Source organism: Chamaea fasciata, unplaced genomic scaffold (assembly GCF_029207755.1).
Source record: "Chamaea fasciata isolate MVZ Bird 193981 ecotype frontalis unplaced genomic scaffold, bChaFas1.0.hap1 SCAF_7, whole genome shotgun sequence".
NCBI classification, from domain to species: domain Eukaryota; kingdom Metazoa; phylum Chordata; class Aves; order Passeriformes; family Sylviidae; genus Chamaea; species Chamaea fasciata.
The window spans coordinates 8547230-8561531 of NW_027094092.1; the positions used below are offsets into that span (position 1 = coordinate 8547230).

General features: G+C 44.1%; 1 long non-coding RNA gene across 1 annotated transcript; it reads left to right on the forward strand.

Annotated features, from left to right (window-relative positions):
- The first annotated feature begins 1572 nt into the window (after positions 1-1572).
- LOC136291705 (uncharacterized) lies at positions 1573-4582 on the forward strand. Its single transcript, XR_010721665.1, has 3 exons — positions 1573-1627; positions 3581-3684; positions 3769-4582. It is a non-coding gene; the product is annotated as an uncharacterized lncRNA (long non-coding RNA).
- The last annotated feature ends 9720 nt before the right edge of the window (positions 4583-14302 follow it).

A 14302-nucleotide genomic window follows, 5' to 3' on the forward strand; every position in this document is an offset into this window, starting at 1 on the left:
TTTTTTGTTATTCCAAGCAGTGCCAAGCAGAGAGACGGCCATGGACAGGGATGAACACCCTCATTCCTCCCAGCCTCCAAACACTGAGGAAAGTCCCCTACCCAAGCAAGGGACATCATCATTTCCAGTGCTGATCTTTCAAAGATTTGGATAATTTTGTGTTATAGGTGACATTCTAAGCCTCTAGCCTGCAATATCCCAATATCAATGTCATTCTAAGAAGTCCAGGAAAAGCCTGGATTTCCCCTGTGCTGCCCCATCCCCACACCAAAAATCCAGGCAGCCTCCTCCTCTTCTAAACATGCATTGTCATGAATATTCCAAGCAATTCATTAAAAAAAAAGCAGGAATCAATCCCACTAGAAAGACAGAACCCTTCTCCCCAATATATCAGATCTATTGCTTCATGGAATTATGGTGAAAACAACACAGGTTTTTCTCAGTGAAACAGGGCAAAATCAATGAAAAGGCTGAATAATTTCTCAAATCTTTCACCTGTACAATAATCTAAAAAACAATTACTTTTGGCCAGCACAGAGATTCATGGATTCATTAGCATCTGCCTTGAAAAGCCAAACTGCTTGACCTTGGTTTCCATCACAGCTTGGGAATACTGTGTCACGTACATTCCTTGTGCAACATCAATACTTGACCCCCAGGTGTGGGTAAGACCCTGAAATCGCTGTTCCTTGGGCTAGAAATTACCCTTAAAAATTACACACCTGCCAAAAAGACTCAGCTTTGTAATGTCTACAAACGCACCTTTTCCTCAGGAAAATTTCTTTTCACTTCAACTGAATTTTGCCCTTCAGCTCAGAGGGCAGACTCTGCTGGAAATCCTTCTGGAGGATACACTATTATTTAATACACTAGTGATAAGATCAAACTTAGACAAGAAAAGCTTGATTAAAAGTGTCTGCTTTGGCACCTTTCCACACACACCCAGGGTGGTAGTGCCCAGTCTCTGGGCAGCTGGAGGGTGGCATTGACTGTGGGGGGATCATCCGTCCCTGTGGCTGCATCAGATAATCTTTGTCACATGTCCCACCTGAGATTTATCTCAGGTAAAAGAGATTAAAACACATTTTTGTATTCAGATTCATTTCTAAGCTGGTAAGAAGACACCTCCTTGCCTTTGAACACAGGGCCCTAGAGCTCAAACAGCCATTTAGAAGAGAAAACACACACAAGATGGACAAAGGCACCAAATCTTGGACTTGGTACACAAAACTTCTAGTGCAAAATCATCAGATCTCACAACAGAATTGAGGTGGGAAAAAAAAAACTCCTGCTGGCCAAGGAATTAAATACCGGCAGTGAGGGCCGGGGCTGTCCCGGGGCGGGGGTCTTGCATGGGCACAGCCCTGTGGCAGCGCCCCCTGGCGGCAGTCAGGCAGCCCCGCCTGCGGGTCCCGGAGCTCCGGGGCGGCGATGCTGCGCATCCGAGGGCAGGGCGGGAGCAGGGCCCTGGGCGCACTGCCCAATCAGCGCTGTGAGCACTTCAGGGCATCGGCCAATCACGAACCAGGTGGGGGCTTATAAGGGCTGGAGCCTGGGGTGTAGTGGCGTTTGTGGGTGTGCATTTGGTGGGTGCTGGTGTTTGCTTCCTTGGGGCTGTTTTAGTGGGGTAAGCGCATGTTTTAACTCAGTTGTTTAAACGGTATTGAAATTAATATTATGTTTAGGCATGTGGTGTGATATAGAGCAAATGTTAGGTGGCCCCAGCAGAAGCTGTGCTGGTGCTGAGGGGCTGTTGCTCTCTGGCTGTCCCAGAATGTGCCTTAGACTTCCAAGCTCTTCCTCAATGAGGAGTTAGGAGGCAACAGTTGTTCTAATTTGGCTTTTTCCTGACCTTTTAATGGCTGAAATAATACTTTTTGTATATTCTGTGTCAGTCTCTACCCTTGGTTTGGGTTTCCTGTGGCTCTGGTAGAATGCAGAGGGGTTTGCCCTCTGTTGGGACAGATAATTGCGTTAGGAAGCTCCTTTATAAACAAGAATTATAGCAAGTCTTCAAATTTCTACAGTTAAAACTCTGACTCATGCTTGTGTAGAACTGGAGCATGTTTGGCAGGGAATGGGAGGCACAAAGTTTTTCCTGCCTTAATTTCTCCAACCTGTAAATTTTTATTGTGTCTGTGGTTCTGGCCAAGGTCAGTGTTTGGGACAGGAGCTGTGAAGTTTTGCTCCTTTTCCAGGTGGTGTTGCTGTATCCCTGTTTGGGGCAGGGGGCATAGGGGTGCTTTTGTTAATTCAGGCTCCTCCTGAGGGATGAAAGTTACAGACTGAAAACCTTGCAGGGAAGGGTGACTGAGCACTGTGATGTGGTCACACTGTGGGGTGAATGATATGGAAAAGCAGCTGGACTGTACGTGATGCTGAACCTCTTTGTTAGCTTTTAGTTTGGAAACACAGCAAGAAAAATAACCTTTTGAGGTTCAACTTCTTTGCTGATTTATATAGTAAGTTTAATGGTAAAACGCCTGTGGAAATCACTATCAAATGCATAAGGAATAGTCAGGGGACGCAGAGGTAGCTTTTGGGAAATGTGTGTTTTATACAGCTTAAGCTTTCCTATGTGTCCTGGGTTACGATATGGGGTGTAATTAAAGTTTATGCTCTACCCCCATCTGCATTGCCGTCTGCTCAGCTGTGAAAGTGGGTGGAGCCACTTTCTTTATCACTGCCGTGACTCAAGCCTGATAACTCTCTCCAGGGAAGCAGCAGCACCACCCACCCTGAGGGGTCCATCTCTGTGATGGGCTGCCAGGGACTCCCCAGAATAACTCGAAGAATTCTATCACCCCATTGTGAAATTCCCTCCCCCTGGGGGAGGTGCCAAACATTCCTGCCTGTATGGGACAGGGACACCAGTACCTGAGGTATAATCTGGGACTTGTGATATCACTGCTGGGTGCCCAGAGGACATGAGCTCTCAACAACCACCACTGGATCTCCTGAGAGGGACCAGACCTTTAGACAGGTCCCCTGCTTTGACGAGACCACTTCCATCACTTGCATGGGACTTGACTAACACCCTGGCTAACAGCATGTCTTGACTGGTTTAAGCCAGTGTTTCTGTGCTATTGCCTTTATTGTAATTTTTCTATTAAATTGTAGCTCTGGCTTGGAATTTCTCACAAAGTATTTATGCAGAGTTAATTTCTCCTGCTGGTTTACCTTCAAACCAGCACACTAACCTTAAGGCAGCCCCTGGTTCTGTGCTTTGCGTTTGGTTGGTCAGCATTCTTCTACCAGGTGGTCCCCTCCTGCAGTTGAATGCTTGCCTGGGTTAAAGGGATGCTTTTTCTATTTTATGGAATAATTTCCTACAGTTTTCTTTGTTTGCTTTGACAGAGCAAGGCTGGGTTTTGTTCTTATGCTTTGTACTTAAGGATGTGCATAAAGTGTCCTGTAGGTTCCTCTCTTGGCACACTGCGGGGATTTGGTGTGCTTTGTGTACATGGGACTTGGGCCACACTTACAGAAAAGTAAAATAAGCCCTTGGATTGCTATGGATATGTAATGGGAAATGTGTATTAGGAGAAGTGACTGTGGATAAACTGCTGCTCTCTTGTAGATCTGCAGGTTTGGCAGAGTGGTTGAAGGATTTGTGAGAGCAGAGCAGGGAATGGACAAATCAGCCCCAGTAGGTTGAGCTTTGTCTGCTTCTGTTTCCAGAAGGTTAGTGAATTTCCAGAACCCACTAGTGAATGTAAAGTCTGTGGCTATAATGAGTAGTAATAATTGTGCCTTTTTTCTCTTGAGGTCACTTGGAAGGGTAGGACAAGAGCTGAGGCAGAACTTGTGGGGATCCTGACAGAAACAGAGAAGCAGCAAATGGAGTAGGAAAAGTATTGACCTTTCTGTAACTGAGAAGCTGGACAAGGCCATGAAATCAGACCTCTGGCTTTGCTGGGAGCTCCATGGTCAAAGGGGACTCCCTGGCTTGCTCCCTGAGCCCTGGCCAGGCTTTTTTAGGAAGAACGCAGGAGGAGGCTGACCCCAGCTGTTCCTGCCCTGGCAGTGGTGGGAGCTTGTTTATTCCCACTGCCCAAGCCGGGCCCTGTCCCAGCACAGCTGGAGCCTCTTTGCCTGTGGGTGGATGCCCCCGTGGGAATTCGCAGTTCTGGGAGGGGCTCTCCAGTGCTGGGCTGGGACAGGGAGCCCCCAGCTGCAGCTCTGGGGGATTGCGAAGCCTTAGGGTCACTGGTGCTCTATCTTAATCACTGTAGACAGTGTTTGGTGGCAATGATGAGGGGCATTGCAGAGCTTCTCCTTACGCTCTCTTGAGAGGCAAATCAGAGGCTTATTTCCAAAGTTCTGCAATGGAAAATAGCTGAATTAATTGGAAGCCTCAAAAAATAGTTCAGTTTCTTTCTGTAATTAATGACATAATGAAAGTAAGCAAAGAAATGGAGTAGATTTTGTGTAACTTTCAGAAGAAGTTCAGGGAGTATAAACTGCTGAAACCACAATTGTGTTGGTGAGATGGAAGAAATTAATTTGTTGCCTTCAAATCACATCTTTTGATCAGGTGGTTTTTGCAGACCATTGTTTTACTGGAAAGGGAATGAGAGTTTCTAAGATGAAGCTGAGGTCTGCTGCGACACTGTGAGGCTCAAACCACTGTGGGACACTAGGCTATTAATGATGAATGATTCCAGCCAATGGCCCATTTGTGGAGAGCCAGGTACTCTGCATAGTCCAGGCTGGCCTGCCTGGAGGGAGAAAGAGAGGTTTTGCGTGGGGTCTGGCCAAGTGTGTGTGGTACAGAGGAGGTGAACTATCAGTACCTTGAGGCTACAGGCTGGGCTTGGAGGCAGTAAGAGACAAATCCCACAAGGTGAGATGGTGCCTGTTCTCATTTTAATTACCCTCCCTGACACAACTGGCTCAGTTATCAATTTTCTTTTCCCTTACTCATTTTCTAAAACAATATTTGTTTGCTTTCTTATTGCTGTACTGCTATAGATAATAACTAAAATGTCTGCACAGCTGCTTTCCATTGCAACCAAATGGTTTAAAAAATTACCCCTACATCCATATGTGTGTGTTTACAAACATAGCATCCATTGTTCTTGGGTGCTATTCCTCCTGAAAGGATCTATTAAGAGCCTGGGTAACTCTGGCTTTTGTGGGGATGTAACAACCACCTGTGAAATACAAACATCAGCTTGTTATTTTCACTAATTAGAGAAAAAAATCTGATGCTCTTTTGAATTTGCAAGGCAGGTTGTAGTGGTTTAAAAGCAAAACAAATGAGAGGCTCCAAGTCAGATACAATTTAATAGGAAGAAAGGAAAGAAAGTAAAATAAAATAGATGCAATAATACAAAAGACCACTGACAGAGTCAGAATACTACCTGAGCAGAGTTATGGAAGCAGTCCAGATGAGGTAGTCTTCTTAAAGCAGTGATCCTGTAGAAAGGTCTGGTAGCTCTGGTCCTCTGGGAATCCAGTGGGTAAGGGGCCCCTGTACTGTCCTAAACCTCAGATTATATCCAGGCTGGAATGCTTGGTTCCTCCCTCTGTGCGGAGCATCTCACAATGGGATGATGAGTCATGCAGAGGGTCCTTGATGGCCCATTAAACAGAGACAACTCCCGGAGGGAGTTATCTGTGAGTCATGGGCAAGGCATCTGATGGGCCATTAACAGAAGATAATGGCCCAGAGGGAGGGGGTCTGGGAAAACACTGCCCCACCTGGATTCAACAGTTCATGAAGATGGTGATAGAATACTTTGTGCACATCCTATACTACAACCCAGGACACAGGTGTTGATACCTGCTCCAGCTATTCTGATGTGCAGCACAGTTGTTTTTCAGGAATGTGATGGGTAATGGATAGCATTCCAGGCTGGAGAGCTCTGGTTTTACCCTGGTTCCCAGAGAGCTTTTCCTAGTCACTGAGGTGGTCAAAGAAGAAGAGATCCTAGGGAAGCCATGAAGACTCCACCTGCTCCTTTTTCCTGCCAGCTACACTGGAGTAAATGAAGTGACCCCTGAGAATGGAGAAGGGCTTTGGATGAGACAAAAACACAGGAAGTAACCACTTTCCAGAATGACACTTCTGTGGAATTATCTAATATTTGATTTTTTTCAACCTTTCTGTGTTTTCCATTTTTAACGTCTGTTTGAGTTTGAGGCTCTGCATTCAAAGGCAAGCAAGTATTTTCTAGTGCTTGTGATCATTTTTTTATCTACTTGGTTTGGTGTGTCAAAGTTGGTTTCTGATTTCATGTTTTGTGCTTAAGGTTACACAGAAAGGGTATTGACCAAGCAGTGCAAATGCGCAGTAATTAGTTGTTGTCTAGAGAATAATGTGTTAAATCTATTTTTGTTTATATTGCTACACTGTAAAAATCTGGTGTTCTAGTGTAGGTGGGATTTTGGCCATACTTTGGAGATTGTAAAAAGGGCCTTGTTTTGGATGTGTAATGGCCCTTAGCCAAGGCTGAGCTCTTGATGAACCTTCCAACCAAACGTTGCATTTGTATCCCGTCATTAAAGAGAAACACGGGATTATTAGCATCTGTATCTGCTTGTTAACAAAACACAGATTGACCTTTCTCTATTGAGAAGCTGGCCAAGACCATGAAATCAGACTTCTGGCCTTGCTGGGAGCTCCATGGTCAAAGGGAACTCCCTGACTTTCTCCCTGAGCCCTGGCCAGGCTTTTTTGGGAAGAACCCAGGAGGAGGCTGACCCCAGCTGTTCCTGCCCTGGCAATGGGGGGAGCTTGTTTATTCCCACTGCCCACACCGGGCCCTGTCCCAGTACAGCTGGAGCCTCTTTGCCTGTGGGTGGACACCCCCGTGGGAATTCGCAGTTCTGGGAGGGGCTCTCCAGTGCTGGGCTGGGACAGGGACCCCCCAGCTGCAGCTCTGGGGGATGGTGAAGCCTTAGGGTCACTGGTGCTCAATCACTGTAGGCAATTGGCCAAACCCAGGCACCCATTAAGTCGTTCACTCACTCTCTTCTGCTATAGTTGGGCAGAGGAGAGGGAGGAAAAAAAATTAATGAAGAGTTCATGAGTTAAGAACTGGGAGAAAAACACTCTTAAGGGCAAAACAGGTTCAAATTTAAAGGTATAAGGTTATAGCGAGAAGTAAATTTAGCCTTTAAAACACCTTTTTTTTTCCCCCCTAGCCCCATCCCTCTTTCCAACTGACAGTGCAAGGAGAGAGGGTATGAGGGTTTTGGGCAGTTCAATATTCGAGATTTTCTTCTCTTTGCTCAGGGAGAGGAGTTTTTTCTCTGCTATGCCATGGGGTCCCTCCCATGTGTAAAGTCTTCCCACAACTTCTTGTGGCATGGGTTACTCATCTGTAGGGTGTAGCTTTTTAAGGATAAGTAGCTCTAGTTTGGAAGTAAGGGCTCTCTTTATCTCTAAAAGCAGGGGCTCTCTATATTCAGGTCTGCCAGTGGATCAAAGCTTTCTCTGACTTCCACCCACTCTGGCATGGGCATTTTTTCCCACAGGCTGTGGGTGGGTCTCTGCATCCCCTCTGGACTTAATGCATTACAGGGGCACAGTTTGTTCCATCATAGTCCTGACTACAGCTTGCAGAGGAGTCTCAGCTGTGATGTTTGAAGCACTTCTTTCCCCTTTTTCCCATTTACCTGGATGCCACCATGTTGTTTTCCATCATGTCCTCACTTCTTCCTCTTCCCTGACTAGAAGAAAATTTGCTGCTTGTAGGTACCACTGCCAACAAATTTCACCAATTCATAGATGCCCACACGATCCCACAGCAGCAAGAGGTTGATCTTGTTGAGGTTCCATGTCAGGGAGTCGCTCGCCACGGTTTTGCTGCCGGCCGTGTTCCCCTGCAGCTTTTGTGTGAGCAGTGGCGGCTACTGTGGCACTGGTTCTATTTAGCACCTCTCCTCATGCCTGGTGCTGGGAGAAGCTGCTGCTGCCTGCCCTGCCCTTGTCCCTGCAGCATGGCTGGCTGGGATGGCCAGGCAGGCTGGCTTTGTCACAGCCGCATGGAGATGGCGGTGGCCACAGCACTGCATTGCCGTGGGCCACGCCAGGATGGCCCCTGGCAGCAGCACCTCGCAACCCCTGGAAAAAACTGTGTGTGCGCTGCTTTGATTTTCTTTGTAAATGTTACCGCAGAGGCATTACCAACCTTTTTAACTGGGCCAGCAGCATGTCCATCGTCAGAGCTATCAGTAATCGGCTCTGTCGGACATGGTGGAAGCTTCTAGCAGCTTCTCACAGAAGCCACCTCTGTGGGCTCCCTGCCCCCGCTGCTACCAAAAAACCAGGCTGTGAAAAATGAGGTTCACTTTCTATGTAAAATTTAAAAAATAGATTTAATAAAATGATAAGACAAAAGAAATTAAAAAAAGCAAAGTACAGCTGGCCGGGTGACTTGGCACTCAGCCAAGTCCATACACTGCTGTATCAAAGTCATACTTTAAATACCCTTTCTATTGCATCAGTCTGTTGAATATTCATATTTTTCCATAAACTAGTTTCCATATTCCAGGAACTGTTTTGCATGGCCCCTCCTTGGGTCCGCCTTTTTACAGCATGTGTGGTTCTTGCCCATGTCTTTGTTATCACCTCCAGTTTGGGCCTTGGTCCATGCTTTCTTCAGATGGTAGATACTGATAGTTGGTATATCAATAGCAGAGTCCCTTTTTGCATGTTCACTGGATGTTATCCCGACCAAACAGACAGTTCAAGCAAATAGCAGAGTCTTCTTTACATGTTCACTGGATGTTATCCCGGCCAAACAGTTTAAGCATACTGTATCAGCTAATACCACTATGCTTAGTTTTCTTTACTAATAGCAGAAATAAAAGAAAAACTTATATCCTTACCACGACATTATTACTCATATAACACACATCTTGTGGAAAGCCAACCCTATAATATACGTTTATAACAATTCCCTCCTCTTCCTTTTAAAATTCATTTGGCTTGAGCCATATTTCTTGTTTTCTAGCCTCCATTATTTGTTCATTTTTTTCACAGATCAATTTTGCTTCTTCAAAGGGGTCTTTTACATTATTTTGCTTCTATAACACCATGATCTTTTGTGCCGTTCCAGATGTGGTCAATTTTGGGTCTGTAGGCATTGCTACTATTTGCATGCCTTGAACTATGTTTGTGATCAGCCGAATAAAACAGAGGATTAAACAAGGAAGAAATATCAGGCCAGCAGTAGCACATAAGAGAAAAAAATCCTAGGTTTTTTCACAATTTTATTCCCAGTAAATTATCCCACCAGCTGCTTTTTAGCATTGATTCCCACTTTTGGAGCGGTACATGAGCTATTTTCCTGGTATCATTGACTATATCCGGAACAGCATCTCTGTTGGCATCTACTTTCAAACAACAATCTGATGTATTAAATTTTCCACAAACACGCCCTTCTTCAGCTAGTAAATAATCTAAAGCTAATTTATTTTGATATACTGCAGTCCTGGTTTGGCGTTGTTGACTTGATATTAATTCCAACGCCTGACCAGTTTTGTTTGTTATTATTTGTACAACAGCCTGGAGTCTTATGATGCGGTTCAACATTTAAATTGGGGTCTGATATCCCCAACTTCCATCCTGTGCCCAGGTGGCTGGCCCATATGTTTTCAATATGCGTTCAGAGGGCCATTCATCATTCCCCCATTTTTGGAATCCTCCAATCACATCCCTCTTATTTCTTTTCAAGTCCTCATAAACTGGTATTCCAAATTGATCTCCCTTTGGTCCTGGTAAAAGAAAGAATCCTGGCTGTATCATTCCCAAAGTGCAACTCCCTTTCCACCTAGAGGGGAGTCTGGGTATGCCCTCTTTCCACAAATCCAAAATAAGCCATCTGGTGCTTTCCAATAATCATTTTCCTTTTGATTCATATACTCCCAAAATTTGGATATTTCAGGGATCCCAAAATAAGGATTTTTCTCTGTATCATTGCATTGAAAAAGTCCATCTTGGTTATTATATTTACAATTCCTCTTGTTCATTTTCTTTTGAGTCCAATACCAAGTTGGTTTCTCTGGGATCCACGAAGTAAAAGTTTCATTGCTCACCTTATATCTTTTACAGGGAGTGTTTCCTACTTCATTATGAAAATTTTTTCCAGTGTGCCAGAGACATTCTTCCCCTATCACTGTTGAGCTTAAAATCCACCCTTCCGGTCAGTTTTCCCCTTTTATATTTGTCTGATTCCGTTTAAGGAGTTCAACCGGGCCTAAGCTACTGCCTTTCCATGGCCATTCCTCTGACATCAAAGCCCCTCCACAGACCCAACAGTTGGTTATGTTAAGTTCCTTACTTATTCTTTCCCCCAATTCCACAAACAGATTTTTCCCCAGTCTCGAGATATCTATTTCTTTTTCTAATTGCTGGTCCACTTTTGTATACAAATCTTGGAGTGAAATTTGTACAGGGTTGGATTGCTGTGCCAGCTTTGTCTTTTTTTTCACCTGTTGTTTTTTTTCTAAATCTTGGACTGTGCTCCCAACAGTGTGCGTGAAACAAATCCATCTTTCCCCTTTTGTGCACTTACTTCCCAACCGGTCACCACTGGACCCCAAGTATTCAGCAATCCAATATTTTTTCCCATTATGAATACAATTGTCTAATTTGGATGAGTTAACAGTGACTGTTGGTACGGGTATGTGTAATAAGAAAGGAACCTCGGTGTCTTTCCATATACACTTTTTATAGCATCTGTGACATGACTTGCTCGATATCCCATAAGGGAAAACACCAAGGATGAGTGACAGAAAAAGGAACAACAGAGGTCTGATATGGCTTATACCTCCACCTTCCATGCCTATGGGGTTGCTACCCACAGCAGGAATATGTGATCTTCTTGGTGGCAAGTACAGCAGCCAACCCAGTCTTGCCCTCTATTTCCTTGTCACTTCCTTTTTGGTAATTTCCAGGCGAATCGTCTTTTGACACTTCTTAACTGTAATTTCTCATGGTTCCTCAAGTACTTTCCCACTCAACAGTCATAAGTCATCCCCATACACAGAGCAAAGTTACTATTTCAGCTTGTTCTTAGTTCCACTGGGATGGGGAATAGATTTGTCACTCAACACTTCATACAATGAGAGCCTTACCTTAGTGAACTACAATAGCAATTTTCAGCAATTTAACATTTACATTTAACCCAGTTAACATATCTAGTATTAGGGCAAATTAAACAGAGTACATATATAGTATAATTTTGATGGAGGTGGTAGCTCCTCTTCTTCTGTGCATAAGTCACAATCTAGGGTGAGAATATGAGAATCCTCTGCTGAGATAGTCCTGATCCTCCTGTTTGAAGTGAAAGTGTCCCTCCCCAGGGGGATAGTGGAGGTGTTTCGGAGTTCTTCCAAGCCGCACTTGAAACCACTGATTTAAACTTGGCCTTATTTCCCAGTTAGGTGTGATTCTTTGTATATTTCTTGGGTCATTTAAGTTCTCCCCAGTTCATTACCACCCAGTCCTCGTTTAAGAGTCAGTTTGGTATCACCCGGTTTAGATCTTACAATCCATTCCTTCGGTTCTTCCACGGGTCCTTTGATCCTGCTGGTGTGGATCCACCCTCGTTCCCTAATCCGGACCGCAACCTCAGTTGTCAGCAATACCTGGAAAGGACCTTCCCATTGTGGAGTTAAAGATTGTTCTTTCCAGGTCTTAACTAGCACCCACTCCCCTGGATGGATATTATGGATTTTAAAATCTAAAGGTGCGGTTTGAGGGATTATCCCTTTCAACCACAGATTTTCAAGGGTTTTTGCAATTGTGTTGACGTATTTCTTAACACTCATCTCTCCTACATCTTAAGTGGCTGTTTCATGTTGGGTGGTCAGAAAGGGTAATCCAAACATCACTTCATAAGGTGACACTCCCAAGTCTGATCTGGGTTGTGTGCGAACCCTCAGTAAAGACAAAGGTAGGCATTTCACCCACAACATTTGGGTTTCAATTACTAATTTTGTTGAGTTTCTCTTTAAAGTCTGGTTCATCCTTTCTACCCTACCTGAACTCTGTGGGTGTCATGGGGTGTGTAATTCCCACTTTATTCCCAGGGCTTGAATTATTTGCTGTAAGAATTTTGACGTGAAATATGTTCCTCTGAGTCTATCCTATTAACCATTCCATATCTAGGAATAATTTGTCCCAAGAGGGTCTTACATACCACATTGGCTGTGGCTTTGACAGTGGGAATAGCCTCCACCCAATGAGTCAGGTGGTCTGTTATTACTAATAAAAACTTCCATCTTTGTTCTTGAGGAAGTTCAGTAAAATCCACTTCGATACTTTGAAATGGTCAGAGAGCTAACTCTTGACCTCCTAGTGTTGTTTTTCTCATTACCTTTTTATTTACCTTTTGGCAAATTATGCATCTTTCAGTTACTTGTTTCGCCAATCCAAAAATCCCAATACACTCATAATTTCTTAGAAAGTAATCACACAAAGCTTGAGTATCCCAATGGGTTTTTTGATGCATGTTTTCTAGTATTTTCTTAGTGAGTGGCTTATTAAGTAACTGTCTCGCATCAGGAAGTTTCCATCTCCCTGATTCATCTAATTTTCCCCCTATCTTATTTAATTCTTCTTCTTCTGCTTCACTGAATTTTGGAATTTCCAATTCCTCCCCATTTGAAGTCAGAATTAGCTTAACCTTTTGGGTCCCTGTTGGAGTCCAGGGCATTCCTCTGGATGCCCTGGGAGGCCACAGACCTGAGCAAGAGGGTTTGAGATCTGGGGGGGGGGGGGGGGGGGGGGGGGTTGAAATCTGTACAGGGGGGTTTGGATCTGTACAGGGGGGTTGGAGACCCTGGCACGGAGCTCAGGTGGACACTGCCTTTGACTTCAGTCCATGGGAATGGCTTCCAACATTGAGGGAAAAATTACAAACCACAAAGATGTGAAAAAAGTAGTTTAGTTTGGTATAGGATGAAAAATGATGTAGTTTTGAGTTTTTAGAATATAGGTACATGGGGGACAAGATGGAGGATTTAGGGTGTTGCCCTTAGTTCTTCCTTCTTCTCCCCTGGCCTTCATCTCTTGGTGACGGTGGCACAAAGTAGTTTAAGGAGACTGGATCAGAGTAAAGTTGATCATTTTAGTAGAGGTGATAGGTATTGGAATATAAGTATAAACAGGTGATATGTAACTTTCTGTATAAAGGGACTGCAAGGTCCCACTGTGGGGGGAGTCACCTCGTGTCCTAGCTGCTGCTCAGATCTCGGCTGGGCACGGAGAACATTTTAAGATATGAAACAATAAACAACACAAAATATCAAGAGAACAAGACCTTGAGGACTCCGCTTCTTTCTTGCGACCTGGCTTGGGGCTTTCAGAGGGAAAAAAGACTTTTTACCATCTTTAAGCTTGATTGAGGAGACCTAACCCGACAGGTCCCGTTCTCTGCAGCATCCTTAGCTTCTTGATCTGCCAGATTATTTCCCCTTATGTCAGAGGTCATTCCCTTTTGATGTCCTTTGACATGTACTACAGCTATCTCCTCAGGCAATTTTAATGCCTCTAAGACCTCCAAAATAAGACCCTCATGTACCAACCCCTTTCCCTTTGAATTGAGTAATCCCCTTTCTTCCCAAATTTTTCCAAAAGTGTGCACTACCCCAAAGGCATATTTTGAATCAGTGCATATAGTTCCTTTCTTATGTGCTAAATATTCTAGTGCTCTTTTTAGAGCATATAATTCACAAGCTTGAGCAGACCAGTTTGAATGTAATTTGCCCTTTTCAATGGTTTGCATATTTTTCCCATCAACCAAAGCATACCCTGACATTCTTTTCCCCTGTACACACCTGGAAAAACCATCCACATATATTGTTTCCCCTTCTGAAAGGGCTTGCTCTTCAAGATCTTCTCGTACCTTAGTTTGGTATTGGATTATTTCTAAAAAATCATGTATTAAGTCATTTTTTGGTTCTCCATATAAAAATTGTGCTGGATTTAAACTCTTGTTTACTTCTAATGTCAGGTCATCACTGTCTATCAGGATTGCTTCATATTTCAGCATCCTAGAGTCTATTAACCATTTTTCAGCCTTCTGGTTTAATACATTTCAAATTGCATGAGGTGTACACACAAGTAGTTTACTTCCAAACGTAAGCTTACGGCTCTCTTTTACCAGGACTGCAGTAGCCGCTATAGCTTGAATACCCACTGGCCAGCCGTGGCTCACTGGGTCCAACATTTTTGATAAATAAGCTATTGGTCTTTTCACTCCTCCCCACTCTTGAACCTGGACTTCATGAGCCATTCCACTTTCTACATTTACATACAGATGAAAGGGCTTTTCTAATGAGG